Below are 12,712 nucleotides of genomic sequence, written 5' to 3'. Positions count from 1 at the left end.
TACTAATCAAGAATCTATCTATCACTGCCTTAAAAAACATCCACTGGCTTGGCCTCCACAGCCTTCTGTGGCAAAGAATTCCACAGATTCATCACCCTCCGACTAAATAAATTTCTCCTCATCTCTTTCCTAAAAGAACGTCCTTTATTTCTGAGGCTGTAACCTCTGGTCCTAGATTCTCCCACTAGTGGAAACATCCTCTTCACATCTACTATATCCAAGCCTTTGACTATTCTGTATGTTTCAGTGAGGTCCCCCCTCATTGTTCTAAACTCCAGCGAGTACAGGCCCGGTGCGGACAAATGCTTTGCCAGTGCTGACTGTGTATCCTAACACTGTGCTGCTAACGACGGCCAACTAAACCCTGGTGAACTTCGGTAGTCACAGCACGGGTATTCCCCTGGTTAAGCATCACCATTTAACCTTGACTGGAATAACTCATCGGGACAGGCAGCATCTCTGGAGAGAAGGGATGGGCGACATTTCGGGTTGAGACCCTTCTTCAGAAGAAGGAGTCTGTAGAAGGGTCTCGACCCGAAACGCCACCATTCCTTCTCTCCAGAGATGCTGCCTGTCCTGCTGAGTTACTCCAGCATGTTGTGTCGATCTTCGGTTTAAACCGGCATCTGTAGTTCCTTCCTACACAGTTGACTCACCGCTCAATGCTTCTTCTCCAAGTCATTGCTGAAGAACAGGAACACCATCTTCAACCTGGGTAACCGTGGAAACGTGATTGCCTCGTCGGAACTGGAAGCCCCCATCATCGTGCCCCACGTAGCACAGAAGAACGACACTCGGGTAAGCGAGCTACCCCCCCTCCATTTCCAACCCCTCCCCTTCCAACCCCTCCCCTTCCAACCACTGTCCATTCCCCAGGGTCAAACCAGCAGACGGGGCTGGCAGCACTTAGCAGGTCAGGCAGTGGCCGTGGAGAGAGAATCGATGGCACAGGGGTAAAGTTGCAGCGCCGGAGACCCAGGTTCGATCCCAACTACGGGTGCTATCAAAACGGAGTATGTACGTTCTCCCCGTAACTGCATGGGTTTTCTCCGGGTTTGGAGAAACAGCATCTGATATTTTGCATGCGTAGTTTACACCCCAGCGGTATGATCATTGACTTCTCTAACTTCACATAGCCCTTGCTTCCCCTCTCTCCATTCCCTTTCCCCTTCCCAGTTCTCCCACCAGTCTTACTGTCTCCACCTACATTCTATCTCTGTCCTGCCCCCTCCCCTGACATCAGTCTGAAGAAGGGTCTCGACCCGAAACGTCACCGATTTCATCTCTCCTGCCCCGCTGAGTTACTCCAGCATTTTGTGTCTACCTTGGATAAGTAGGAGGAGGTGTCTGAGAGTTGTCGCCTGGCCTCAGCTAGACTAGGTCTGCCAGACTAGACTAGGTCAGCCAGACAGAGGTCCTCGCGCCAGACTACCACGGCACCTCCCTTGTAGACGGGTTGGATAATGTCGGGGTTGCTGCAGCCTGTAGAGTAAGCGCAGGGCTGTACGTTCAGAGGGGGTGAGGTTAGGATAGATAAAGGGGGTGGAAAAGTTGCGACGGTCGACGTCACGCCGACAGTTAGAAATAACGAGGTCGAGAGAGAGTAGAAGACCGTCAGGGGGAGTCCAAAAAGCATCAGTCTGAAGAAGGGTCTCGACCCGAAACGTCACCATTCCTTCTCTCCAGAGATGCTGCCTGTCCCGCTGAATTACTCCAGTATTTTGTGCCTTATCTTCTGTGATGTTACGTTACTCTCCTCCCTCCCAGTACCCCTTTGAGAGCCTGTTTCGGAGCCAGCACTACGCCCTTCTAGACAACAGCTGTCGTGAATACCTCTACCTCTGTGACTTCTTCATGGTGATCGGAAGCTCCGCTCAAGATCTCTTCAACGCCATCAAGGGTAAAACCCTCAGCATTGTCTTGGTGAGTTTAAGCAGACTCTTGCCGCTGGTGGAGAGAAATGATTTACCCTTGCATTTGGCCTTCCCCGCGGACGGTCTCGATGCAGGAAAAATGCTCCCCATTTTGGTGGAAGTCCAGAACCAATGGTCACAGTTTAAGAATAAGGGGTAGGCCATTTGGAATGGAGATGAGGAAAACAAATATTTCACCCAGAGTTGTGAATCTGTGGAATTCTCTGCCATAGAAGGCAGTGGAGGCCAATTCTCTTGATACTTTCAAGAGAGAGTTAGATTTAGCTCTTACGGATAACGGTATCCAGAGATATGGGGAGAAAGCCGGAGCGGGGTATTGATTTTGGATGATCAGCCATGATCATATTTAAATGGCCTACCCCTTATTCTTAAACTGTAAGCCCTGGTTCTGGACACCCCCAACATGGGGAACATTATTCCTGCATCCGGCCTGTCCAATCCCTACGGTATTGTTATATGTTTCTGTAAGATCCTGATCTGTGAATCAGAACGGTCGGTGTGTAATTCCCCTTCAGAAACACGTGGACACCTATGTTGCCGATTGCTCCGACAGTATCGCCGTTTTCCTGTCCATCCACATCATCCTCCGCTTCTAGATCATGATGACCAAGCGGAACGTCCCTGCTGTCGACAATGAAGTGAAGCAGAATGTCCAATGCTGGAGACAAACAGCACCTCATATTTCACTCGGGCAGCTTGCACCCCAGCGAACATTGATTTCTGAAGAAGGATCTCGACCTGAAAACGTCACCCATTGAGTTTGAAAAAGGGTCTCGACCCGAAACGTCACCCATTGAATCTGTGGAATTAATTGTGGAGGCCAAGCTAATGGATATTTTTAGGGCGGAGATTGACAGATTCTTGATTAGTAAGGTGTCAGGGGTTATGGAGAGAAGGCAGGAGAATGGGGTTGAGTGGGAAAGATAGATCAGCCATGAGTAGACATGGGCTATATGAGCTAATTCTGCTCCAAGAACTTATGAACTCATTAACATTGGGTGCAAGACCATAGCTTCCTGACAGTGGAATCACAGGTGTGTAGGGTATTTAAAAAGTAATTTAGCAAGCTTGTCTTCATAGACTGAAGCATTATTGGAGTTGGGATGTTGTGTTGCAGCTGAACAAACCATTGTTTTGGTCATACTTAGGGGCGTTGAATGTAATCAGTGCAATTGGACTGACAATTATGTGCATTGCCTCTATCACAGACAAGCAGTGATGGATTTAACTCTGCCATCCAGCTATTTAGCTCTGTCCACTCACATATTAAAGTCTTAGATGGTTGCCATGGTAGGAGAGGACCAACATTGAGCCATGTCACTGGTGTTAAAATCACAACCTCTTAGGTTTAAGGTGAAGGGGAAAATATTTAATAAGAATCTGAGGGGTAACATTTTCACACAAAGGGTGGTGGGGTGTATGGAACAAGCTGCCATAGGAGGTAGTTGAGGCTGGGACTATCCCAACGTTTAAGAAACAGTTAGACAGGTACATGGAAAGGACAAGTTTGGAGGAATATGGACCAAACACACGCAGGCAGGACTAGCGTAGCTGGGATATGTTGGCCGGTGTTGGGCAAGTTGGGCAAGTTGGGCCTGCTTCCACACTGTATCACAGTTGGGTCCCGGCATCACACGGTAAGACTGGACACCCAACACAACATTCCACCACTCCACCAATTCCAATATTGCTGGCCAGTGGTGGGGGGCGGGGGGGCTTTCTGTTGCGCTAGTATGAGTGTTGGGGACGAAAGGTACCGATTTCCAGAGGGCTAGTATGGAATTTGTGGGCCAAATTGATTTTTGGGCAGGCAGCACAGTCACTGAGGGCAGGCAGCTCAGTCACTGAGGCCTGGCAGTACAATCACTCGGACCTGGCAGGCTGGCGGCTGAGAAACTGCCAGAAATGCTGCCCACAACAGGTGACAGACAGTAAGAGAGAAGGGGGAAGAGGGTGGACTGAATGGATTATTGGGCTGGCAGGTCAGTCACTTACAGCTGGTGGGCTGGCAGTTCACTAACTCACGGCTCGTGGGCTGGCAGTGCAGTCACTCACGTCTTGTACGCTGGCAGTCCACTCAGACACCCCACCTACCTTCACCCCCACCCCACCCCCCCCCCCCACTCTGCTCCTTGCCATTCCCCTCCCACCCACACATTCAGTGCATCTCCAAACAACCTCCCCACATGCACTCTTAGTGGCTGTCCCACAGAGCAGCCATTCCTGCCTATTAGGTTCTATTGTGATGAAGAACACACGGCATTAAAAGTGCAAAAATGTTTTATTAAAGTTTAAAATGTGAATGACTCTTAAAATATAAGAACAATTTAAATTTTAAACATGAGATTTATTAAGTTTTTACTTGTTGTGTCTTGTTGTGTTCTGCTCCTCGCTGCCTCTTGATGACTATTTCCTGTTGATAAAAAGAGACAATTTTAATATAGAGAAAGCCAGCGGTCAAATTTTAAGAAGGAAAATCTGAGAATTTATCTCAGAAGTCATCATTCAACGAAGCACGCTATTAATGACAACATTCTTGGGCGATGTTCCATCCTTCGGGAAACCTTTGACAGTCCCCTTCATATTTCTGTTGAGCTAGTATGTTGGGCCAAAGGTACTGGTTTCCAGAGGGCTAGTATGGAGTTTGTGGGCGGAATGGATGTTTGGGCTGGCAGCTCAGTCACTGAGGGCTGGCAGCTCAGTCACTGAGGCCAGTACTGGCAGTGGGGGGTGGGGGGGGGGGGGGGGGCAGGCACAAAAATGCTTGGTGTTGCTGAAGACATCTGGAAGAGTTCTGTCCACAACTTCAAAGCATTCTCTCCTAATCATTGGACATTCATCCCAAACAATGACTTTCACTTGCCTCGTGAAATGTGCCGTCTTAGAGTTCTTCTCGATGTTGCACAATGTATCCTCGGCCACTTGGATGGGTATCTTGAATCGAGAATGTGTAGTTCTTCCACCAGGCAGAAATGTAGCTGCTATCCTAGAGGATACTATAGCAATAGCCCCATCACCTTGACCTCTAACATTTCCTGACATGATGTTGAAAAAGCAGCCTAAAGACAATTTAAGTTGGTAATGAACACTGAAGATTTTGTGCAAAACATTTTTGAGGTAGGGGCTGTCAGGGTGGGGTGAGGGGTGGTAAACATCGTGCAGCCAAGGGAGGGGCACAGCTTCAGGTGGGGGTTCTCGTGAGCTGATGAGAAATGGGGGGGGGGGGAGCTCATGCAGGGGATGAGAGCGTCTTCAGTAGGGGGTGCATCCTATAGCCAGGCGGAAGTGGGGCATGTCAGTGGAGGAGAGGGGGCAATGAGCGATTTACTCATGACCTGTGGACTCACTCGCTGCCTTGGGATTGACTGACTGACTCTCACGACTTGTGGACTGACTGATGCCCGACTTCTGAAGTCACGTCCGACTTTTGTAAACTGAAAACGGTAACATCTACATTGAGGAACAGCTTCTTCCTGACAGCCATCACGCTATTAAACTTAACAAATAAGCTCTGAACTACGAAATACTATATTATTTCGCACACACACACATATATTCACACGTGCTCACACACACATATATTCATACACACACACACACACACACATTCACTCACACACATATTCAGACACCCACACGTACACACAAATATTCACACACACACACATTCAGACACACACACGTACACACACACATATTCACACACACACACGCACATATTCACACACACACACACACACACACACACACATTCTCACAAATACTCACACACATTCTCATGCACATATTCACAAACAGACTCATTCACGCACACACAAACTCAATGACACACACATTCACACAAATACCCATAGACTCATACACACACACACGGACTCACTCACTCACACACACACATGGACTCACTCACTCACACAAACGCACACACAGACTTAATCACACACACATACACTCATCCCCCACCTCAAGACACTTTCCTATGGGTGGTAAATGTCGTGCAGCCAAGGGCAGCTTCAGGCGGGGGTTGGCGTGAACAGATGAGAAGGAGGTGGGGTGTCCTCATGCAGGGGATGTGGACGGCTTCAGTAGGGGGTGCATCCTATAGCCAGGCGTAGGGCAGCGTCTTGAGGTGTCAGTGGAGGAGAGGGGGCAGTGAGCGATTACTCATGACATGTGGACTCACTGCCTTGGGATTAACTCATGGACTTTCTCTCACAGCTTGTGGACTGACTGATGCCCGACATCTGGAGTCACGTCCGACGTATGTAAACTGAAAACATCTACATCGAGGAACAGCTTCTTCCCGACAGCCATCACACTATTAAACTTAACAAATAAGCTCTGAACTACAAAATATTATATTATTTCACACACACATATTCACATGCACTCACACACGTGCACACACTCATATTCACATACACACACATATAATCACACACACACATATTCACTCACACACATATTCAGACACACATGTACACACACATATAGACACACGCACATATTCACACACACACACATATTCACACACACACACAGTCACACACATACACATATATTCACACACACATATATTCACACACACACATATATATAGGGAGGTTTCACGGCAGTCGGGTCACGACCTATGACCCGTACTGTTGCTACGCTACACCAAATGGATGTACTGCAGGTAGGCACTTACCATTGTTTCCAACTCCATCTTCCAGGGACATGCTAACCGCATTTCATTGTCTCTGTTCTGTACACTGACAACGACAATTAAAGTTGAATCTGAATCTGAATCTGAACGTAGCGGGTCCGTTAAAACCCGCCGAAAATGTCCATTTTTGCGCTGGAAATAATTATGGATATCGGGATGAGCATGTGAGACATTTAGCCTACTTCAGAATTCCAAAAGTGAGGAGAAATGACGGTATATAGAAGTGAGAGCTGAAGGGACAACAGACAGAGTGCTTAGCGAACATTGGCCGTTTGCTCACTACATTTCATCAACATTAAAGCATTATTTGTGTTTTTTCTTGATTCCTTTGGCATCTAAAAAGTTTCAGAAGTGATAAATCTGGCTGTATTTTTTTTAAATAAATCGCCCATGGTTCTCAAGTGGGTTTTTACGTACAAAATGAAAACGCATCTGAAGAAAAATGTACAGCCAGATTTATCACTTCTGAGAATTTTTAGATACCAAAGGAATCAAGAAAAACCACGAATAATGCCTTACTGTTGATGAAACGCAGTGAGCAAACACGATAATTCCAATATTTTCAATTACGATGTCTGCACAGCCAATGTTTACCAAGCACTTTAGCTGCTGTTGTCCCTTCAGTTCTCGCTTCTCTTTACCTACATTTCATTTCACGTTTGGAATTCTAATGTTGGGTACATGTCTCTCACACTTACCCCAACTACCACAATTTTTTTCAGAGCACAAATTCAACATTTTGGCGGTTTTTAACAGATAGGAAAGTACGCGTTTCTTGCATTAATAACATATACTGGAAGTGACGGATGTCTTCAGATGGATTGAGCGGCTCCGTGCGTCAAGTCCTATTACCTTGTGACCTTACGTGCAACCCCCTATTCACACACACACACACAGCAGGTGAGGCAGCATCTGTGGAACGAAGGATACATTAAAGTACTGTTGCTGGTGTCTCTGCCAAGACACCGCAGCAATTCTCTCTCACTCACTACAACAAGAAGAGGAGTTTCGCAACTTAAAAACAGCGCTGGCTACTGCACCAGCTACTGCACGCCTTAGTCCTCCCAGTCCAACTGGCCATTATTAAGTGCAATGCCCATACAAGTGGCCACACCAAAGTCTCCCGGGGGAAAGCCCTCACTGACATTACTGCCCGCACAGCAGATTACGAATTCTGCACATTGGTCCCTACAGAACCAAAGATTCTAGTAGGCAGAATGGCTCTGTCAGACAAGGGAATGTAAAGTTTATTAATGTAACGTTTTGCCATGTAAAAAGATCATTTGAAACAAGGGAACTGCGCCATTGACGCTTTGACGGGCCTCTGGCCCGTTCTTTTACACTATATACACTTCCTTACACATGCTGATAAGGAGGGAAAGGAGAGAGGAGGAGAGGGACTGTATTTTACTCTTAAGTGATAATTTTATTGCTTTAAAGTGTGTGAACATCTGAGATTCAGCATATTACGTGAGGTGTGGAAATTTGTGAGTGAATGTCACAGAGAAGGGGGTGAATAGTGAGTGAGTTTAAAGACTGTTACTTGTTTGCGGAACCGGGTGAATGTTTAATGGGTGAATGTTGATTTAATCCTATAATTCAGACCAAATAGGATGTCATTGAATGAGCTTGCTCATTTACGTGATAAATCTTTGTAGAGTCTCATGTGGTTTAACATAGAAACATAGAAAATAGGTGCAGGAGTAGGCCATTCGGCCCTTCGAGCCTGCACCACCATTCAATATGATGATGGCTGATCAACCAACTCAGTATCCCGTCCCTGCCTTCTCTCCATACCCCCTGATCCCTTTAGGCACAAGGGCCACATCTAATTCCCTCTTAAATATAGCCAATGAACTGGCCTCAACTACCTTCTGTGGCAGAGAATTCCACAGATTCACCACTCTGTTTAAAAGGTAGTGTCTCTCCGAAGTTGCAGTTGTGTGGGGGTGGAGCCGCACACAGTTATTTTTGTTTCCTTTGCTCTTTGGAAATGCATTGGCGATCTATGTGGAAATTAACTGTTTATTCTCTATCTTCTCAACGTTTATTAAACAGCGGATGTGGCTCAGCAAAGAGACTGTTCATTTTCTTTGCTGCGTGACCTGGCATTAGGATTTGTGACCTTGGTATTTGAAGTTTGATTTCTTCCTATTTCTTACCTTTTTAATTGAATTCAAGAGAGATCTGAATTGCACACTGGCCATGCGGGATTTAGATTGAGGTGTTGGATGAGAATTGGACACGCCTTTATCTCAGAAAAAAATACGTTCATTTGAAATTGTTTTTTTTCTTCATAATGTCCTATTTTTAAAGGGTCTGCCTTGTAAGTAGTTAAAGAGTTTAAGTAAAGCCTTGACTGAGATTGGACAGGACCTTAGTGATGAACTAATTACATATGCACAGCAATCAATTGAACCTTGTCCGTCTTACAGAAACCACTATCAACTAAACATAACAGCGAATCCTTGCAACCAGGAGATCACAAACTGATAAGAAATTGGGATGGGAAGAAATTGGGAGAATGGTGGAAGGAGCCCTTGCAAGTACTACTGACTATACCTACAGCAGTGAAGGTGGAAAATAATCCTCGTTGGATACACTATTGCAAAAGGATTGGAAACTGGATAAAGGAAGTATGAACTTGGACGTCCACCTGCAAGACTGGAGGTTAAAGGAAGCCATACAAAACATTTTTTAAATGGCCAGTATTTACAGTATCTTGTTTAAACCTGCAATGGACCTACGCAAACACATTGCACGTAATAATATACGTGCCGCCCTGATCCCGGATACCAGGAACGAGTCTCCCCCTGGTTGAATAAACTTGAACTATTAACAGTGACCCCTTATTTGTTCTTTGAGGTCCAGGTATTAGGAATAATGGTCCACCTCTCTAAAAACCAAATGGATCGATTTGAGATGGGGGACACCTCTGAGTCATAATTAACTGGAGCTACTAGGCCTCCAGCAACAGCGAAAGAAATAGGAAAAATGATAAAATGGTGAAGGATAAACAGACTATTCATGTTTTCAAGTTGCCAATGACACACAGAGAGTGGTGAATCTCTGGAACTCCCTGCCACAGAGGGTAGTCGAGGTCAGTTCATTGGCTATATTTAAGAGGGAGTTAGATGTGTCCCTTGTGGTAAAGGGGATCAGAGGGTATGGAGAGAAGGCAGGTACGGGATACTGAGTTGGATGGTCAGCCATGATCATATTGAATGGCGGTGCAGGCTCGAAGGGCCGAATGGCCTCCTCCTGCACCTAATTTCTATGTTTCTATGTTTCTATGACACAGATCACAAGGGTCAGAAAGGAATGGGACATTATTTTTGAAAAGCAACAGCCGCCTACTGAGGATCCGCCAAGGTTACCAATGGCTCTGGTCCAAGTACCCTCTGAACTATGGGCAAAGCATAAGAACTATGTGGGATAAGTGCAGTCAGCCCTTGAACATAAAGTGACTTTAAAAAAGGGTACTGCCTTGCCATGTTTAAAACAATATTGACTGGCCCCGGAGGCTGAAGAAGGAATAGTTATGGTCATAGTATCTTTATTACAACACGGAGTATTAGTGAAAAGCAAAGTCCTGTAATACTCCTATTTTGCCAATCCCGAAAGTGGGAAGACGTAATGAATGGTGTTTTAACTAAGACTTGAGAGCTATTAAAACGTAGTCATCCCTATTTCTCCTTTAGTACCTGACACCAATATTATTCTGTCATTTATTCCGGCGGAAACCAACAACTTTGCAGTAACTGACCTATGTTGAGCCTTTTTCTCCAAACCCCTGCATAAAGACAGCCATCTACAAAGATCAACAAGGAGGCACCTGTGCTATAATAAGACGAGAGTGTTGCGCCTATAATCCCTGATGAATCCGCTAATATCACTAACCTTGCTACCAATATTTCCCAAGAAATTGAAAAGATCCGCACGGTTGGCAGTGACATGCATGGGTACAATGAAGTAAATGGGAGCTGCTGGCCATTCAGTTGGTTTGGTGGACTCTGGGGTACTGTGTTACATTATGGCTCTGATTATTAGGGTATAAATATATCTGTTTGAACATTACCTCTGTGTGTGGAGAGAGAGAGACTCTGTAGTCTGTGTTTTACATACTGTGAGAGTTGACTCCCACAACCACTTGGCAAAATAAAGACGTTACTGTATTACTAACATTTATGTTGTCATCTGTTTGAAGCAAATTGAAACTTAACACTAGGACTCAGCACATGGGAGGGGAAAACACAGAAAGGGATGCACATACCTTAAAACCCCTTACCGGCTAGAACTAGATCTCTTTCCATGCTGAAGCTACAGCGATAGCGAAACTGGAAAATCGTTGCCCAGTCGGGAAGAGTTCGGCAAGGGGTCTCCGCAAGCTGGAAAAAAACAAAGACTTGGTGAGCACCTTGGTGTTAACCCTATATTGCATTATAGTTTACTACTAACTAAGCCAGAAATGAATAACAAGATGTAGAGGGGAGTGTGGGTAGAGCGGGTGTTTAGCAACAATAATAATGTGAATGGCGTTCAACACAGGAATCAACCGAGGCCAAGAGATTCCTTTGCCGTCGCTGTTAGTTATTTATAAAATGACCCAGACTCCGCATCATCTGAGGGTTCTGCAAGAGCGGAGCCTACCCACTTCGGGTATCATGAAGCAGGCAAAGATATTAACACACTTTGTAAAACCGGCAAATCCCACCCAGGAAACATTACAAAAATTGGTCTCTAGTGCTGAAACCTGGGCAAAGCAAACACGGCAAATTTTGATTGGACATTACCAAAACAGCCTGGAAAATCTGGATGAGTTGTACCTGGAGGATGAACCAACTGATCGTGTGCAGGAGGCCGTCGCCAAAGCCTTAATCTGGAAGAAGAAACATTTGGGTGATAAATTTAAAATCAGAATGGAGGATCTTAGAAAAGGAGTTTCGAACCTGACCTCAGGGACTGGCTGGAACAGCAAGGCTGCCAGCGGGAGCCCCTGTCCCACAGACGGGCCCCGTCTCAACGTCCAATGTGGCTGTGTACACCCCGCAAATAGAGAGAGAGGCAGACAGAGAGAGAGACAGACAGAAAGAGAGACAGACAGAAAGAGAGAGAGAGAGACAGACACAGGCAGACAGAGAGAGAGACAGACAGACCGACAGACAGAGAGAGACAGAGACAGAGAGAGAGCACATCTCAAAAATCTATATACAAGACGTCCCAATAAATAAAATAAACTTAAATTATTCTCATATCAAAGAAAAACTCCAAACATTCGAAGCAGCAATTTCCCACTTACTTTGGAAGAATTGACCATAAAAATAAAATATCTTCACTCAAAGAAAGCCTGTGGTCCAGACAGCATTAAAAATGAAATTTTCAAGTACAGCACTCCGGAGATACAGGACATAGTGCGTAGGCTGTTCAACATCATACTACGTTCAGAGAGAGAGACAGAGAGAGACAGAGACACAAAGAGAGACACAGAGAGAGATGTCTGCATACATTATCCCACAGCCGTTGTTTACTATTTGACAGTAGAGAGATAGAGAGGGACAGAGAGTGAGAGAGAGACTGAGATGGAGAGAGACAGAGTGACAGAGAGAGATAGAGAGATAGATATAGAGAAATAGAGAGTGAGATAGAGAGAGAGAGATAAATAGAGAGATAGAGAAATAGAGAGACAGGGATAGATAGAGATAGATCAAGAGGGATAGATAGAGAGATAGAGAGCAAGATAGCGAGATAGATAAATAGAGAGAGATGGGGATAGATAGATAGAGACAGATAGAGAGAGAGATAGAGATATAGAAACAGATAGAGACAGATATAGGGTGATTTCACGAAAGGTCACTGGGGCGTAGATCCGCACCCACGTGACCGCAAATTTTAACTGGAGTACATGCGTCACTTCCGGTACATGTTAGTGATGCTGAAAACACGCACTTTCACACCCGTTAAAAACCGCGAAACCGGCCAGTTTTTGAGCTGCAATTTACTGTGCCAGTCGGGGTGACCGTGAGGCACATCTACCTGAATTTACAGTCCAGAAGAAAGATAGAAACTAAGGTAA

General features: G+C 45.5%; 1 long non-coding RNA gene across 1 annotated transcript; it reads right to left on the bottom strand.

Moving 5' to 3' along the window:
- Positions 1 to 91: 91 nt before the first annotated feature.
- Positions 92 to 11,515, bottom strand: LOC116969273. The gene is made up of 4 exons (XR_004410706.1): positions 11,466 to 11,515; positions 10,913 to 11,027; positions 10,713 to 10,719; positions 92 to 102 (listed from the first exon to the last, which is right to left on the bottom strand). It is a non-coding gene; the product is annotated as an uncharacterized LOC116969273 (long non-coding RNA).
- Positions 11,516 to 12,712: the final 1,197 nt, after the last annotated feature.

Source organism: Amblyraja radiata, unplaced genomic scaffold (assembly GCF_010909765.2).
Source record: "Amblyraja radiata isolate CabotCenter1 unplaced genomic scaffold, sAmbRad1.1.pri S140, whole genome shotgun sequence".
In the NCBI taxonomy this organism is placed as follows: Eukaryota; Metazoa; Chordata; class Chondrichthyes; order Rajiformes; family Rajidae; genus Amblyraja; species Amblyraja radiata.
The sequence above is the reverse complement of the archived record's forward strand: the minus strand, read 5'-3'. Positions and strand labels throughout refer to the sequence as shown.